This window comes from Stegodyphus dumicola, chromosome 6 (assembly GCF_044657685.1).
Source record: "Stegodyphus dumicola isolate Sdum_Otavi_A_Nest chromosome 6, ASM4465768v1".
In the NCBI taxonomy this organism is placed as follows: Eukaryota; Metazoa; Arthropoda; class Arachnida; order Araneae; family Eresidae; genus Stegodyphus; species Stegodyphus dumicola.
This window is the reverse complement of record NC_140773.1, coordinates 222,603-242,011: the sequence shown is the minus strand read 5'-3', so window position 1 is coordinate 242,011 and position 19,409 is coordinate 222,603.

The following is a 19,409-nucleotide window of genomic DNA, read 5'->3' as shown; positions in this document are numbered from 1 at the left end:
TTCTTTGACTTTTTAAGTGAAAATAGGTCGATAGATAAAGTCAAGTGTGTGCGCAATGCCATTTTTGTGCGATTCTGGGTTTTTTAAGTGAAAATAGGTCGACGTGTACATGGATACTGTGTATGTGCAAATCTTAAATACGCGGCAAGCAGTTTGCTATTCTTCACTATCTCCCAATTTCGCACCTAATCTTCGTCATGATTAAGCATTTTTGTTCCATAAAAGTTCTAGTATAAGCGTAATTCGGCTAGTAGATTGTTGGAAAAAAGTGTTGAGTTAAAAAAAATGCCTTTACTTCGTGAAAACAAAATGGCGTCAAAAAAACTAGAAAATTGCTGTAGCAGGGTTGGTAGCAAAATTTTCGCTAAAAAATCGCCAAGTTACCATAATGTAAAGATTCAACAAGAATACAACTGGACGTGAGAAGTGTTAGAACTGTTAGAAGTGTTGTCAAAAAGTTCAAAGAGACATTATCGACAGAAAATAAAATTAAAAGTGGACGACTTCCAAATGTTTTCTACAAGGGTTTGCATTATCAAAGAGGTTAAGAAATAAATTTCTTCATTATAATGCAGTTGGCCAAAGATGTTGCTAATACTTCACATCAAACTTTTAGTGTACAGACTCTACGGAATGGCTGACATGGAGGAAGTTATTACGTAAGGGCAGCTAGAAAGAAACCTTTCATTTCAGAAATAAATAGGAGAAAGAGATTCGATTTTGTTAAACCTCATTCATGTTAATTTATCAGACGAATTTTGGATGGTGACCCTAAAGGTATAGTGAACTTCATCTGGCAATCGTTACTCGCGAGTTAAAGATACTACCTGAATCGACCGACATAAATTCAATTTAAAATTTATGGCACAAATTGTACCTAGAATTCAGTAAACATAAAATTTCGTAATAATGAACTTGTATAATGAGGAGTGTCACAGAATTTCCATCAGGACTTTGGTTTTTCCCAAAAGAACCTTCACAACAAGCAGAACTTCGGTTTTCTCTATGAGAAAGTTATGAGTGCAAAAGGTATAAACACAAAATATTAAATTTTGTTTCCTCATTTTGTTGTATGATCTTTGGCAATAGATTTTTGACATCCAAATTTACGATTTTGTTGTATATTTTGTGAAAGGCATATTAAAACGAAAGTTTGACTAGATTTGCATGTTTATTATCTCTTGTGTTCCTTATGACCAGCTAAAATTATTAAGCATTTCCTTTATTGCGAAGGGGGAAAAGTAGTTGTGGCAATTTTTTTCCCACCTTAGTTGGGGCACTTTTTTTCCCACCCCAGTTAGGGCTATTTTTTCCCACCCTAGTTGGGGCTATTTTTTCCCACCCTAGTTAGGGCAATTTTTCCCATCCTAGTTGGGGCAATTTTTTCCCACCCCAGTTGGGGCAATTTTTTCCCACCCCGGTTAGGGCAATTTTTTCCCACCCCATTTGGTTCAATTTTTTCCCCACCCCAGTTGGGCCTATTTTTTCCCACCCTAGTTGGGGCAATTTTTTCCCACCCTAGTTGGGGCAATTTTTTCCCACCCCAGTTAGGGCAATTTTTTTCCACCTTATTTGGGGCAATTTGTTCCCACCCTAGTTGGGGCAAATTTTTCCCACCCCAGTTGTGGCAATTTTTTCCCACGTGAGTTGGATCAAATTTTTTCCCACCCCAGTTGGGTGAATTTTTTCCCACCCCAGTTGGGGCTATTTTTTTACCATTCCCAATCTTGTTGGGGCAATTTTTTGGCTAATCTTAAGAATATGGTAACAGGTAGTTTGGCTATATTTTGGTAAGGCGATAAAGCTTACTAGCTAGGAGTTTAGCAATAATCTGAGGATTACACAGTTCGAATCACAAATTATTTTGTCTCAGAAAAATGAAAGATCATGAGACATGTAACGTGACTTTTTCCGGAAAATTCCGGTCGTGATTTCTTAGCTAATAATACTTAGAAACAATTTTGCTGCTAAAGTGCAGGATCGCAGACTTATTTGTTTGGCACTTTTTACAAGAGTAAGAAGAGTTGGATTTTTGTCAATTTTCTTTGACTTTTTAAGTGAAAATATGTCGATAGATAAAGTCAAGTGTGTGCGCAATGCCATTTTTGTGCGATTCTGGGTTTTTTTAAGTGAAAATAGGTCGACGTGTACATGGATACTGTGTATGTGCAATTCTTAAATACGCGGCAAGTAGTTTGCTATTCTTCACTATCTCCCAATTTCGCACCTAATCTGCGTCATGATTAAGCATTTTTGTTCCATAAAAGTTCTAGTATAAGCGTAATTCGGCTAGTAGATTGTTGGAAAAAAATGTTGAGTTAAAAAAAATGCCTTTACTTCGTGAAAACAAAATGGCGTCAAAAAAACTAGAAAATTGCTGTAGCAGGGTTGGTCGCAAAATTTTCGTCAAAAAATCGCCAAGTTACCATAATGTAAAGATTCACCAAGAATACAACTGGACGTGAGAAGTGTTAGAACTGTTAGAAGTGTTGTCAAAAAGTTCAAAGGGACATTGTCGACAGAAAATAAAATTAAAAGTGGACTACTTCCAAATGTTTTCTACAAGGGAAAACTTTGCATTATCAAAGAGGTTAAGAAATAAATTTCTTCATTATATGCAGTTGGCCAAAGATTTTGCTAATACTTCACATCAAACTTTTAGTGTACAGACTCTACGGAATGGCTGACATGGAGGAAGTTATTACGTAAAGGCAGCTAGAAAGAAACCTTTCATTTCAGAAATAAATAGGAGAAAGTGATTAGATTTTGTTAAACCTCATTCATGTTAATTTATCAGACGAATTTTGGATGGTGACCCTAAAGGTATTTAAATTTACCGGTTCCACAGTCGCCTTCCAACCGTACTACCGGGTCTGTCACCCTCAATGTCTCCGTATCAGGCGGGAGGTGGTTTAACAGACTAAAGTGCCCAGGAAGAGCTTAGAAATGTAACGATACACCGCCCCCTCGTCCCACACTTACGGGCGACGGATCAAAAAGTTGCTCTCATTTCTTACGTCTGAACGGGTCAACGGGGGTCACCACTCCCCGCGAACCGAGACCACCATGAGGTGTGGTCCTATAATCTTTGCCGCTCTACCGGTCGGTTGCGCCCCTACCAGTACTACCGGGCAGTCCACTAAGCAGAAGGTTTGACATGGAATACCAGAGTCGTAGTCGAATAGCCACCACATTACCGCTACCAATACCATGGCTCGCAAGCGACGCCACCTGCCCAGTGGCCTATAGCCTTTCCCCCCTTTGGTCCAACCGTACAAACAGTCTTCCCTCAGGGGTTCTGGAACCGCCAAGTTCAAAAATGATATACCCCCGTGGCCGAGACTGCCTAGGTACAGATCCTAGCCAGTAGCTTCGCAGAGTTCTCTACGTCGACCCCCGGGGGGACCCTAAAGGTATAGTGAACTTAACCTGGCAATCGTTACTCGCGAGTTAAAGATACCACCTGAATCGTCCGACATAAATTCAATTTAAAATTTATGGCACAAATTGGACCTAGAAGTCAGTAATCATAAATTTCGTAATAATGAACTTGTATAATGAGGAGTGGTACTCCTGCACGAGTGTCACAGAATTTCCATCAGGACTTTGGTTTTTTCCCAATAGAACCTTCTCAACAACCAGAACTTCGGTTTTCTCTATGAGAAATAGATTACGAGCCGTTATGAGTGCAAAAGCTATAAACACAAAATATTAAATTTTGTTTCCTCATTTTTGACATCCAAATTTACGATTTTGTTGTATATTTTGTGAAAGGCATATTAAAACGAAAGTTTTACTAGATTTGCATGTTTATTATCTCTTGTGTTCGTTATGACCAGCTAAAATTATCAAGCATTTCTTTTATTGCGAAGGGGGAAAAGTATTTGGGGCAATTTTTTCCCAACCCAGTTGGGTCTATTTTTTCCCACCCTAGTTGGGGCAATTTTTTTCCCACCCTAGTTGGGGCAATTTTTTCCCACCCCATTTGGGGCAATTCTTTCCCACCCCATTTGGGGCTATTTTTCCCACCCTAGTCGGGTTTTTTTCCCACCCTAGTTTGGGCAATTTTTTCCCAACCCAGTTGGGGCAATTTTTTCCCACCCTATTTGGGGCAATTTTTTTCCCACCGCAGTTGTGGCAATTTTTCCCACGTGAGTTGGATCAATTTTTTCCCACCCCAGTTGGGGCAATTTTTTTCCCATTCCCAATCCTTTTGGGGCAATTTTTGGCTAATCTTAAGAATATGGTAACAGGTAGTTTGGCTATATTTTGGTAAGGCGATAAAGCTTACTAGCTAGGAGGTTAGCAATAATCTGAGGATTACACAGTTCGAATCACAAATTATTTTGTCTCAGAGAAATGAAATATCATGAGACATGTAACGTGACTTTTTCCGGAAAATTCCGGTCGTGATTTTTTAGCTAATAATACTTAGAAACAATTTTGCTGCTAAAGTGCAGGATCGCCCACTTATTTGTTTGGCACTTTTTACAAGAGTAAGAAGAGTTGGATTTTTGTCAATTTTCTTTGACTTTTTAAGTGAAAATAGGTCGATAGATAAAGTCAAGTGTGTGCGCAATGCCATTTTTGTGCGATTCTGGGTTTTTTAAGTGAAAATAGGTCGACGTGTACATGGATACTGTGTATGTGCAAATCTTAAATACGCGGCAAGCAGTTTGCTATTCTTCACTATCTCCCAATTTCGCACCTAATCTTCGTCATGATTAAGCATTTTTGTTCCATAAAAGTTCTAGTATAAGCGTAATTCGGCTAGTAGATTGTTGGAAAAAAGTGTTGAGTTAAAAAAAATGCCTTTACTTCGTGAAAACAAAATGGCGTCAAAAAAACTAGAAAATTGCTGTAGCAGGGTTGGTAGCAAAATTTTCGCTAAAAAATCGCCAAGTTACCATAATGTAAAGATTCAACAAGAATACAACTGGACGTGAGAAGTGTTAGAACTGTTAGAAGTGTTGTCAAAAAGTTCAAAGAGACATTATCGACAGAAAATAAAATTAAAAGTGGACGACTTCCAAATGTTTTCTACAAGGGTTTGCATTATCAAAGAGGTTAAGAAATAAATTTCTTCATTATAATGCAGTTGGCCAAAGATGTTGCTAATACTTCACATCAAACTTTTAGTGTACAGACTCTACGGAATGGCTGACATGGAGGAAGTTATTACGTAAGGGCAGCTAGAAAGAAACCTTTCATTTCAGAAATAAATAGGAGAAAGAGATTCGATTTTGTTAAACCTCATTCATGTTAATTTATCAGACGAATTTTGGATGGTGACCCTAAAGGTATAGTGAACTTCATCTGGCAATCGTTACTCGCGAGTTAAAGATACTACCTGAATCGACCGACATAAATTCAATTTAAAATTTATGGCACAAATTGTACCTAGAATTCAGTAAACATAAAATTTCGTAATAATGAACTTGTATAATGAGGAGTGTCACAGAATTTCCATCAGGACTTTGGTTTTTCCCAAAAGAACCTTCACAACAACCAGAACTTCGGTTTTCTCTATGAGAAATAGATTACAAGCCGTTATGAGTGCAAAAGTTATAAACACAAAATATTAAATTTTGTTTCCTCATTTTGTTGTATGATCTTTGGCAATATATTTTTGACATCCAAATTTACGATTTTATTGTATATTTTGTGAAAGGCATATTAAAACGAAAGTTTTATTAAATTTGCATGTTTATTATCTCTTGTGTTCGTTATGACAAGCTAAAATTATCAAGCATTTCCTTTATTGCTAAGAGGGAAATGAATTTGGGGCAATTTTTTCCCACCCCAGTTAGGGCAATTTTATTCCCACCTTAGTTGGTGCAATTTTTCCCACTCCATTTGGGGCAATTTTTCCCACCCCAGTTGGGGCAATTTTTTCCCACCCTAGTTGGGGCAATTTTTTCCCATCCCAGTTAGGGCAATTTTTTTCCCACCTTAGTTGGGGCAATTTTTTCCCACCCCAGTTATGGCGATTTTTTTCCACGTCAGTTGGATCAATTTTTTCCCACCCCAGTTGAGTCAATTTTTTCCCACCCGAGTTGGGGCAATTTTTTCCCATTCCCAATCCTGTTGGGGCAATTTTTTGGCTAATCTTAAGAATATGGTAACAGGTAGTTTGGCTATATTTTGGTAAGGCGATAAAGCTTACTAGCTAGGAGTTTAGCAATAATCTGGAGATTACACAGTTCGAATCACACATTATTTTGTCAAAAAGTTCAAAGAGGCATTATCGACAGAAAATAAAATTAAAAGTGGACGACTTCCAAATGTTTTCTACAAGGGAAAACTTTGCATTATCAAAGAGGTTAAGAAAAAAATTTCTTCATTATATGCAGTTGGCCAAAGATGTTGCTAATACTTCACATCAAACTTTTAGTGTACAGACTGTACGGAATGGCTGACATGGAGGAAGTTATTACGTAAGGGCAGCTATAAAGAAACCTTTCATTTCAGAAATAAATAGGAGAAAGTGATTAGATTTTGTTAAACCTCATTCATGTTAATTTATCAGACGAATTTTGGATGGTGACCCTAAAAGTATTTAAATTTACCGGTTCCACAGTCGCCTTCCAACCGTACTACCGGGTCTGTCACCGTCAATGTCTCCGTATCAGGCGGGAGGTGGTTTAACAGACTAAAGTGCCCACGAAGAGCTTAGAAATGTAACGATACACCGCCCCCTCGTCCCACACTTACGGGCGACGGATCAAAAAGTTGCTCTCATTCCCCACGTCTGAACAGGTCAACGGGGGTCACCACTCCCCGCGAACCGAGACCACCATGAGGTGTGGTCCTATAATCTTGGCCGCTCTACCGGTCGGTTGCGCCCCTACCAGTACTACCGGGCAGTCCGCTAAGCAGAAGGTTTGACATAGAATACCAGAGTCGTAGTCGAATAGCCACCACATTACCGCTACCAATACCATGGCTCGCAAGCGACGCCACCTGCCCAGTGGCCTATAGCCTTTCCCCCCTTTGGTCCAACCGTACAAACAGTCTTCCCTCAGGGGTTCTGGAACCGCCAAGTTCAAAAATGATATACCCCCGTGGCCGAGACTGCCTAGGTACAGATCCTAGCCAGTAGCTTCGCAGAGTTCTCTACGTCGACCCCCGGGGGGACCCTAAAGGTATAGTGAACTTAACCTGGCAATCGTTACTCGCGAGTTAAAGATACCACCTGAATCGTCCGACATAAATTCAATTTAAAATTTATGGCACAAATTGGACCTAGAAGTCAGTAATCATAAATTTCGTAATAATGAACTTGTATAATGAGTAGTGGTACTCCTGCACGAGTGTCACAGAATTTCCATCAGGAATTTGGTTTTTTCCCAATAGAACCTTCTCAACAACCAGAACTTCGGTTTTCTCTATGAGAAAGTTATGAGTGCAAAAGGTATAAACACAAAATATTAAATTTTGTTTCCTCACTTTGTTGTATGATCTTTGGCAATACATTTTTGACATCCAAATTTACGATTTTGTTGTATATTTTGTGAAAGGCATATTAAAACGAAAGTTTTACTAGATTTGCATGATTATCTCTTGTGTTCCTTATCCCCAGCTAAAATTATGAAGCATTTCCTTTATTGCGAATGGGGAAAAGTAGTTGGGGCAATTTTTTCCCACCTTAGTTGTGGCAATTTTTTCCTCACCCCAGTTGGGGCAATTTTTCCCCACCTTAGTTGGGGCAATTTTTTTCTCACCTCAGTTGAAGCAATTTTTCCCCACCCCTGTTGGGGCAATTTTTTCCCCTCCCCAGTTGGTGCAATTTTTCCCCCACCTTAGTTGGGCAATTTTTTCCCACCCCAGTTGGGGCAATTTTTTCCCCACCTTAGTTGGGGCAATTTTTTTCTCACCTCAGTTGGAGCAATTTTTTTCCCACCTTAGTTGAAGCAATTTTTCCCCACCCCTGTTGGGGCAATTTTTTCCCATTCCCACTCCAGTTGGGGCAATTTTTTGGCTAATTTTAAGAATATGGTAACAGGTAATTTGGCTATATTTTGGTAAGGCGATAAAGCTTACTAGCTAGGAGTTTAGCAATAATCTGAGAAGTGCACAATTCGAATCACAGATTATTTTGTCTCAGAGAAATGAAAGATCATGAGACATGTAATGTGACATTTTTTGGAAAATTCCGGTCGTGATTTTTTAGCTAATAATACTTAGAAACAATTTTGCTGCTAAAGTGCAGGATCGCCCACTTATTTGTTTGGCGCTTTTTACAAGAGTAAGAAGAATTGAATTTTTGTCAAGTTTCTTTGACTTTTTAAATGAAAATAGGTCGATAGATAAAGCCAAGAGTGTGCGCAATGCCATTTTTGTGAAATTCTGGGATTTTTTTAAAGTCAAAATAGGTCGACGTGTACATGGATACCGTGTATTTGCAATTCTTAAAAACGCGCAAGCAGTTTGCGATTCTTCACTATCTCCCAATTTCGCATCTAATCTTCGCCATGATTAAGCATTTTTGTTCCATAAAAGTTCTAGTATAAGCGTAATTCGGCTAGTAGATTGTTGGAAAAAATGTTGAGTTAAAAAAAATGCCTTTACTTCGTGAAAACAAAATGCCGTCCAAAGAAAAACTAGGAGGTTGCTGTAGCAGGGTTAATCGCCAAATTTTCGCCCAAAAATCACCAAGTTACCATCATGGAAAGATTCACCAGGAATACAACTGGACGTGAGAAGTGTTAGAACTGTTAGAAGTGTTGTCAAAAAATTCAAAGAGACATTATCGACAGAAAATAAAAAATTTTTTCCCACCCCAGTGGACGACTTCCAAATGTTTTCTCCAAGGGAAAACGTTGCATTATCAAAGAAGTTAAGAAATTAATTTCTTCATTATATGCAGTTGGCCAAAGATGTTGCAAATACTTCACATCAAACTTTTAGTGTACAGACTCTACGGAATCGCTGACATGGAGGAAGTTATTACGTAAGGGCAGCTAGAAAAAAACCTTTCATTTCAGAAATAAATAGGAGAAAGTAATTAGATTTTGTTAAACCTCATTCATGTTAATTTATCAGACGAATTTTGGATGGTGACTCTAAAGGTATAGTGAACTTCACCTGGCAATCGTTACTCGCGAGTTAAAGATACCACCTGAATCGTCCGACATAAATTCAATCTAAAATTTATGGCACAAATTGGACCTAGAAGTCAGTAAACATAAAATTTCCTAATAATGAACTTGTATAATGAGGACTGGAACTCCTGGACGAGTGTCACAGAATTTCCATCAGGAATTTGGTTTTTCCAAATAGAACCTTCTCAACAACCAGAACTTCTGTTTTCTCTATGAGAAATAGATTACAAGCCGTTATGAGTGCAAAAGGTATAAACACAAAATGTTAAATTTTGTTTCCTCATTTTGTTGTATGATCTTTGGCAATATATTTTTGACATCCAAATTTACGATTTTGTTGTATATTTTATGAAAGGCATATTAAAACGAAAGTTTTATTAGATTTGCATGTTTATTACCTCTTGTGTTCCTTATGACCAGCTAAAATTATGAAGCATTTCCTTTATTGCGAAGGGGGAAATGTAGTTGGGGCAATTTTTTCCCACCTTTCTTGGGCAATTTTCCCCACCCCAGTTGGGGTAATTTTTCCCCACCTTAGTTGGGCAATTTTTCCCACCCTAGTTGGGGCAATTTTTTTTCCCACCTTAGTTGGGGCAATTTTTTCTCACCTCAGTTGGAGCAATTCTTTTCCCACCTTAGTTGAGGCAATTTTTCCCCACCCCTGTTGGGACAATTTTTTCCCATTCCCACTCCAGTTGGGGCAATTTTTTGGCTAATCTTAAGAATATGGTAACAGGTAGTTTGGCTATATTTTGGTAAGGCGATAAAGCTTACTAGCTAGGAGTTTAGCAATAATCTGAGAAGTGCACAATTCGAATCACAGATTATTTCGTCTCAGAGAAATGAAAGATCATGACACATGTAATGTGACATTTTCCGGAAAATTCCGGTCGTGATTTTTTAAGTAATAATACTTAGAAACAATTTTGCTGCTAAAGTGCAGGATCGCCCACTTATTTGTTTGGCGCTTTTTACAAGAGTAAGAAGAATTGGATTTTTGTCAATTTGCTTTGACTTTTTAAGTGAAAATAGGTCGATAGATAGAATCAAGAGTGTGCGCAATGCCATTTTTGTGCGATTCTGGGATGTTTTTTAAGTGAAAATAGATCGACGTGTACATGGATACTGTGTATGTGCAATTCTTAAAAACGCGGCAAGCAGTTTGCGATTCTTCACCATCTCCCAATTTCGCACCTAATCTTCGACATGATTAAGCATTTTTGTTCCATAAAAGTTCTAGTATAAGCGTAATTCGGCTAGTAGATTGTTGGAAAAAATGTTGAGTTAAAAAAAATGCCTTTACTTCGTGAAAACAAAATGCCGTCCAAAGGAAAACTAGGAGGTTGCTGTAGCAGGGTAAATCGCCAATTTTTCGCCAAAAAATCGCCAAGTTACCATCATGGAAAGATTCACCAGGAACAAAACTGGACGTAAGAAGTATTAGAACTGTTAGAAGTGTTGTCAAAAAATTCAAAGAGACATTATCGACAGAAAATAGAAATTTTTTTCCCACCCCAGTGGACGACTTCCAAATGTTTTCTCCAAAGGAAAACGTTACATTATCAAAGAAGTTAAGAAATTAATTTCTTCATTATATGCAGTTGGCCAAAGATGTTGCTAATACTTCACATCAAACTTTTAGTGTACAGACTCTACGTAATGGCTGACATGGAGGAAGTTATTACGTAAGGGCAGCTTGAAAGAAACCTTTCATTTCAGAAATAAATAGGAGAAAGAGATTCGATTTTGTTAAACCTCATTCATGTTAATTTATCAGACGAATTTTCGATGGTGACCCTAAAGGTATAGTGAACTTCACCTGGCAATCGTTACTCGCGAGTTAAAGATACTACCTGAATCGACCGACATAAATTCAATTTAAAATTTATGGCACAAATTGTACCTAGAAGTCAGTAAACATAAAATTTCGTAATAATGAACTTGTATAATGAGGAGTGTCCCAGAATGTCTATCAGGACTTTGGTTTTTCCCAATAGAACCTTCAGAACAATCAGAACTTCGGTTTTCTCTATGAGAAGTAGATTACAAGCCGTTATGAGTGCAAAAGGTATAAACACAAAATATTAAATTTTGTTTCCTCATTTTGTTGTATGATCTTTGGCAATACATTTTTGACATCCAAATTTACGATTTTGTTGTATATTTTGTGAAAGGCATATTAAAACGAAAGTTTTATTAGATTTGCATGTATCTCTTGTGTTCGTTATGACCAGCTAAAATTATCAAGCATTCCTTTATTGCGAAGGAGGAAAAGTATTTGGGCAATTTTTTTCCCCACCCCAGTTAGGGCAATTTTTTTCCCACCTTATTTGGGGCAATTTTTCCCAACTCAGTTGGGGCAATTTTTTTCTCACCTTAGTCGGAGCAATGTTTTCCCACCTTAGTTGAGGCAATTTTTCCCCACCCCTGTAGGGGCAATTTTTTTCCCATTCCCACTCCATTTGGGGCAATTTTTCGGCTAATCTTAAGAATATGGTAACAGGTAGTTTGGCTATATTTTGGTAAGGCGATAAAGCTTACTAGCTAGGAGTTTAGCAATAATCTGAGGATTACACAGTTCGAATCACAAATTATTTTGTCTCAGAGAAATAAAAGATCATGAGACATGTAACGTGACTTTTACCGGAAAAATCCGGTCGTGATTTTTTAGCTAATAATACTTAGAAACAATTCTGCTGCTAAAGTGCAGGATCGCCCACTTATTTGTTTGGCGCTTTTTACAAGAGTAAGAAGAATTGGATTTTTGTCAATTTTCTTTGACTTTTTAAGTGAAAATAGGTCGATAGATAAAGTCAAGTGTGTGCGCAATGCCATTTTTGTGCAATTCTGGGATTTTTTTTAAGTGAAAATAGGTCGACGTGTACATGGATACTGTGTATGTGCAATTCTTAAAAACGCGGCAAGCAGTTTCCGATTCTTCACTATCTCCCAATTTCGCACCTAATCTTCGTCATGATTAAGCATTTTTGTTCCATAAAAGTTCTAATATAAACGTAATTCGGCTAGTAGATTGTTGGAAAAAAATGTTGAGTTAAAAAAAGGCCTTTACTTCGTGAAAACAAAATGGCGTCAAAAAACTAGAAGTTTGCTGTAGGAGGGTTGGTCGCCAAATTTTCGCCAAAAAATCGCCAAGTTACCATAATGTAAAGATTCACCAAGAATACAACTGGACGTGAGAAGTGTTGTCAAAAAGTTCAAAGAGACATTAACGACAGAAAATAAAATTAAAAGTGTACGACTTCCAAATGTTTTCTACAAGGGAAAACGTTGCATTATCAAAGAGGTTAAGAAATAAATTTCTTCATTATAATGCAGTTGGGCAAAGATGTTGCTAATACTTCACATCAAACTTTTAGTGTACAGACTCTACGGAATGGCTGACATGAAGGAAGTTATTACGTCAGGACAGCTATTAAGAAACCTTTCATTTCAGAAATAAATAGGAGAAAGAGATTCGATTTTGTTAAACCTCATTCATGTTAATTTATCAGACGAATTTTGGATGGTGTATCTAAAGGTATAGTGAACTTCACCTGGCAATCGTTACTCGCGAGTTAAAGATACTACCTGAATCGTCCGACATAAATTCAATTTAAAATTTATGGTACAAATTGGACCTAGAAGTCAGTAAACATAAAATTTCGTAATAATGAACTTGTATAATGAGGAGTGGTACTCCTGCACGAGTGTCACAGAATTTCCATCAGGACTTTGGTTTTAAATAGATTACAAGCCGTTATGAGTGCAAAAGGTATAAACACAAAATATTAAATTTTGTTTCCTCATTTTGTTGTATGATCTTCGGCAATATATTTTTGACATCCAAATTTACGATTTTGTTGTATATTTTGTGAAAGGCATATTAAAACGAAAGTTTTATTAGATTTGCATGTTTAGTATCTCTTGTGTTCGTTATGACCAGCTGAAATAAATTATCAAGCATTTCCTTTATTGCGAAGGGGAAAAAGTATTTGGGGCAATTTTTTCCCACCTTACTTGGGGCAATTTTTTTCCCACCTTAGTTGTGGCAATTTTTTCCCACCCCAGTTGGGGCAATTTTTCCCACGCCAGTTGGGGCAATTTTTCCCCACAATAGTTGGGGGAATTTTTCCCACCTTAGTTGGGGCAATTTTTCCCAGCCCAGTTGGGGAAATTTTTTTCCCACCCCAGTTGGGGCAATTTTTTTCCCACCCCAGTTGGGGCATTTTTTCCACCCAGTTGGGGCAATTTTTTTCGCACCCCTGTCGGGTTAATTTTTTCCCATGTTTTTGCTTTAAAAATGATTGAATTATGTTGTTTTTATCTTCCGGTTAAGGTTTTTATGCCTTTCGTAATTCTGGAAGCAATTTTTGTACAATTATCGACAATTTAAAAGCTGTTCAAGTGCGGTTAAGTTTTAAATAACATGGCGGACATATTTGTTTAAATTTGAAACAGGAGAATTGTACATTTGTTGCCAATCTAGAGAGACTAAGCTTCGCAACACAAAAATAACGCCTTCATTTATTATTGCGAATTAAATCATGCTTAATCCTTTCTGGAATTTTTTTGAGGATATAAGTGTTTAATATTTACTTCGTAATTTTTGATGCAGATATTTTGGGTTTTTATGTATTTTTGCCTTGTCGCGAAGTGAGAGCTGAATTAATTAAATGAGAAATACTAAATCGTCTGTGAAAAACTGTTCTTTTCTGTTTTGTTTGCTTAATTTCTTTCATACATTGTTTTAGCTTTATTATAGTATTTGAATAGAACATGTGGCAACGATAATTCTTCAAATGATATAAATTTTGTGTATTCAGAGTGTCGTTATAGTAAACAAATATAGTGAATTTTAAAGAGTGCATTTATTTTATTGTGGTTTATGAGCTGTCGACGAAGTAGATTTAATTCAATCCAATCAATTTAAATGAAATTCAAGAATAAATGCGTATAGTTTAATATTCTGTGCAAGGAAGTCATGACATCAGATTTTTTATTTCAGCGCTAGCATTCTTTTGAATTTTAAAGTGTAAGATTGTAGAGTTGCGCGCCTCCAACCTGCACGCAACCAAGAGGTGACTGTTGAAACTGGAAAATAGACAGAGTCTTGCTAAGGGTTTAAGTCCCTTTTTATTCAACTTAAGAATTTACAATTGCGTGCTCTTGACGCTCACAAATTACTCCGACCCGGCGGTAAAATAAAAATAAGAACATGAAAAGAAATAATAAGAAGACTCTAACTACGAGGCTCTCTAAAAGTAACTAACCTCACCGCGTTTTAGAATACCGCTGCTAATTCAGCAAACTTTGAATATCACTTTGAACGATTAACAATTCTCCGAGGCAAGCACACAGGCCTAAACGCGGGGTTCTTCAATTTCTGGCTAACTACCTCCGCGCTCGTGAAGTACGAACAGCACACTTCGAACTCGTTTCCTTTCTATTTAACTCAGAATACTTCCGCTGATAATTTGAATCCTTGCGCGTTCTACTAAAATTTACATACTCTGGCATTGGCAGTTCCAGGGGAAAGTAAGGCTTGACAGGAAAGATAGTTTAAACTTAAAATAAATGTTACTTAAAATAAATATAAACCCTACAAGATTCAGAATACATATTGTGTATGATCTGATTATATCCATTATATGTGAATAAACTGAATATATTCGTTGTGGATAAGATAAATTCATTTTGTTTGATGAGTATTTCTTGTTTAGGCAGTGCATTTAAGAATAACAGTTATTAAATGTGAAATTTAATACAATAAATATATACGAATACAAATTAGTAATGGTCACTTTGAATAAAATTCTGCATTGGCTATTATTACAGACAGACCTCAATAAAATGTGCGGACTTCTATTTACGTATATAATTGGTGTAAATATTTTTCTCTTATGCATAGTTTTATCTAAAGATAGCATTTGAGCTCAGATGTTTATCACATATTTCTTTCTTCACATATTTCATCTTATTTACCACTTATTGACTAATATCACATGGATATTTTTGAGCTGTATCCAGCATGTGTTTGTATTGATTTCAAATTCTTTCAATCGGGTAGTGAAATCCTCACAATTGCTTAGATTTGATCTAATTACGCAATGAAAAGTTTCAGAAGAAATCGGGGAAGCTTTAATTATTTTGTACAGAAAATTGCGTGGCAAAATATTTTCAACCATCTTGCTTAAATCTTTAAGCACGTGAAAGGTCATGTTGATATGACAGAAATATAACTGGATGCCCATTGGTCCAACCTAGAAGCCAACTCCTTCGGTGGCTACACAGATGTGCACTTGCGAGATATGCCAACCGTCAGACCACGAAGGTATGCAGAAAGGAGGGAGAAAATACCTTTTAAGTTTAATTTTTTTTCGAACTTATGCTATATGCAATTCAACAGGAAAATTACAATAATTTTAAAAGCAGCATGTGTTAAGAATAGTCGATGCAGTGTTAAATGTTGGTATACATTTTTTTTTTGAAGTATTTTCTCCGTTTGTCGTGTATTTTATTGCTTCCAGAAGCTGTACTGATTCCGATTGGAATAGTATAAGTGGAACTTTTTTTTCAGAAGCTTTTCATGCACGATGATGCTTAACCCTTTGCGGCACAGTGTGTCCGGTCCGGGCACACCTAAAAATTTCCTTCTGTACGCACAGAAAAATTGAATGAAAAAGAATTCATAGGTTACTCTCAACCTTCTTTATTTAAAGTAGATGGCAGCTCAACACAAACCAGTCCGTATATTTTAGCCATGTTTAGTTTTTTAAGACCCTCATTTTTCAAAGAAATTTTCCATATTTATTTTAGGGTATAAAAGGAATTGTTTGAAAAGAAATTTCTATGTTATTTTTTCCGCTGTATGCTAATCACCTTATTCTATATATTAGTTTTAAATTTTTACCTTGAAATCTTGTCTAAAATCAAACGGCAAACCCTAAGTGTACCCAGACCGGGCTCACCGATAATGTAGGACAACTGAGAGTCTGTATTCTTTGTTTCTCCGTATCTCATCGGTCAGTTCATTGAGAACAGTGCTCGTTTCAGCACTCTTTTCGAAGCTCTATTCAATCAGTGTGCCCCTTTGGGCACATCCTCAAAATTAAACGATAAGTGCTATCTTCAGAAAACTTTACTTGTGTACTCCTCTAGGCCTAATTAGACTGCCTACCTTTTTTTTAAATCAAAACTCCAACTTTAAAAGGTAGCGTGCTTGGAAAGGGTTAAGTATTTTAGGGAGTTAACTATTTTCATTCTGCCTCCTTCGATTTCGAATCGTGGAAGTCTTGCTACGTTTTATGAGGGTCTGTGAACAATTAAGGGGTGGGAGTTTTCTTGAGAAATTATTAACTTTCACTGTTTTCGTAGAGAATTGCAATTTTCTACTGTGTTGCTTACATTTCTTTGTAACTCGGCTCTCGAACTATCACTCATAACAAAAGCCACATCGTCCATGAAAGCTATGCTCAGAGTGTTAAGGCCATTTTTGCTTAGTGATTTTGTCAAATTCCAGATTCTAAAAATCTGCACTTAGGCATGAGGCCTGTGGACAGACTCTGATATTTTCAGTCATACCGTGGTTGTTAGTTATAATTACACTGCGCTTGTTAGTGAAGTAATTTTGAACACTTTCATAGTTGTTTTTTGGACAGTTTATATTTTTTAATGTTCCTAGAACCTCCGGCCAGCAGCACGAATCGAACGTTTTTTGGATGTGTAGGCACATCAAAGCCGAGTCCTGATTCTGCACTTTATTTTTTCATCTGCTGTAGAACTTCATTGATTGCAGGTACAGTGCTTTTATTGGAGAAGAAACCGAATTGGTGTGGGCTTGCTGTGTTGGGCTTTGAAATATGATGCCTGAACTGGTACTTGATATCCAGATTAGTCTTGTTATTGCGTATTTAATTTTAACTGCTACTTCTCCTGGCATTATAAAAATTATTTAGGCATGGAAAGATATATTCAGTGGATTAGCTGTTTCTCGAATATTTGTTAAATTCTAAATAACGTTCGAAAATTCTGCGAAAGACCTAAGGAATGCAAAATCCCCTCCCCCCCCTCACAAGAAAGGACTTAATAAGCATTTTAAACACCGAACTAAAACAAACTGATAACGATACAAAATTTTCATTTCCTAAACGATGAATAACTTGTGTCTGCTGTGCCTTATGTTGGAGTAATATTAGTAGAGCGAGTTTGACATAGATTTGCAACAGGGAATTCTACTTTGACTCGAATTCTTTTTGCTTTTCATTTAATTTTTCAGTTTGTAATTTTGTTTTTGTTGTTTTACATTTATTATTTCTTCATGAAACTGGTTCAGGAAATCCTACTGTTCTAAGAAGAGATGTAGATAAGGTTGCATTTCATCCTTAATTTAGAATTAAGGATGTATTTGGGTTGATGGTGGTATTTTTATTTTATATATTTATTTATTTTTATTGCTTGGAAATGCCTTATGTATTTTATGAATGTAGAAAATTTTATTCTTCCCAAGCTCTTCTTTTCTTAAATAGCAAAAATTTCCGCCATAACATCAGATTCAGGGCTTAATTTCTAAAAGTAGAAGTACCGGAGCCCTATAGAAGACCGGCAGGAAAGAGAAACCAAGAGCAAATAAAGGAATAAAATGACTATTAAAATCATTAACAATTTAAAAACTGAATAGTTAATTAATAATTATGTAATTGTAGAATGGATGTTAACAATGAATATTTATTAATAATTATTTAATTGATAATTATTATTGAATTCATAGTTAATTTAATATTGTTTATTCATTGAATAATTAAGGATTAAAGTAATTAAATTAAACGCAAAGAGGTATATTAAAATTTAATGATCCATTTTTAATATAATTTTATTGCTAAAAAAATTTTTCGAGATTCCATTTCTACTGAAATTGTTGTTCAGTTATATAAAAGAAGTGAAGCCTTCTTATTTAGGGCTGCAGTGCACTCCGGCTAAAATTAGAATTTATCCCCAAAACTAAGAAGTACCGGAGCTGACCTCCGATGGGCTCCGGCACAATTTGAGCTCTGAACAGTTTTGAACAGAGATCTGTGTGAATAGCTTATCCAAGCACCTTGAATGGAATGAGAGATCCCATTCAAGTTCTTTGGTGTTTCAAGTTCGCAAACTGTGTTTACGTGTATTTTGGTTCTCCAAAAAGCAGATATTGTATCTGCTCAGTTTAGCTTTTGTTTGGAATGTATAATCGCGTAATTTAATTTTGGGTGGGGGGAGATATGCCTCCTAACATTCAAAATTTAGATGATTTTTAAAGAGTAAGAATGCTTTTAGTTAAAAGGTGTAGAAATTCTGAAAAAATTCATAAAAAAATTTCATTCATAGAAATCCGCAGAGTTCTTTAAATCTTATTTTTAGAAATTCAGTATAGAAGTAACGTAACGTTCATAAAAAATAAAGCTCATAAGATAAAGTTCATTGGAGATATATTTCTGAATATCATGATTTGCACGAACGTCAGTAATTATCAGATAACATTAGACAGCGGATGCTCTTAATAAATGTTTCGTAATAAATGGAAGACCTCAATATGCTTACAAAGGTAATTTGTTTTAATCATTAAATTTCCTTAACCCCTTGGCTTACACGATATCTGCCAATTACGGGAGCTATAGAAAACAAGAAAGTCGGTCCCGCGCTGTGCCTTTCAACTGTTCATCCGTATATCCGAACTGGTGCAAAATATATACTTTCATGGGCTAATCTTTGGAATATGGTAGCAGGTAGTTTGGCGACATTTTGGTAAGGCGATAAAGGTTACTAGCTACGACTTTAGCAGTGTACATGGATAAAGTCAACAGTGTGCGCAATGCCATTTTTGTGCAATTCTGGGATTTTTTTTAAGTGAAAATAGGTCGACGTATACATGGATGATACCGTGTATGTGCAATTATTAAAAACGCGGCAAGCAGTGGGCGATTCTGCACTTTCTCCCAATTTCGCACCTAATCTTCGTCATGATTAAGCACTTTTGTTCCATAAAAGTTCTAGCATAAGCGAAATTCGGCTAGCAGATTGTTGGAAAAAAATGTTGAGTAAAAAAAAAATTGCCTTTACTTCGTGAAAACAAAATGGCGTCCAGAACAAAACTAGCAGCTTGCTGTAGCAGGGTTGGTCGCCAAATTTTCGCCAAAAAATCTCCAAGTTACCATGATCCAAAGATTAAACCTTTCATGACATATATATTTTCGTGTAACGAAAGGAATTGTGAAATAATAAACAATGTTGAGGTACAAATAATCATTTTAAGAAGTCTAGGGTGTAATC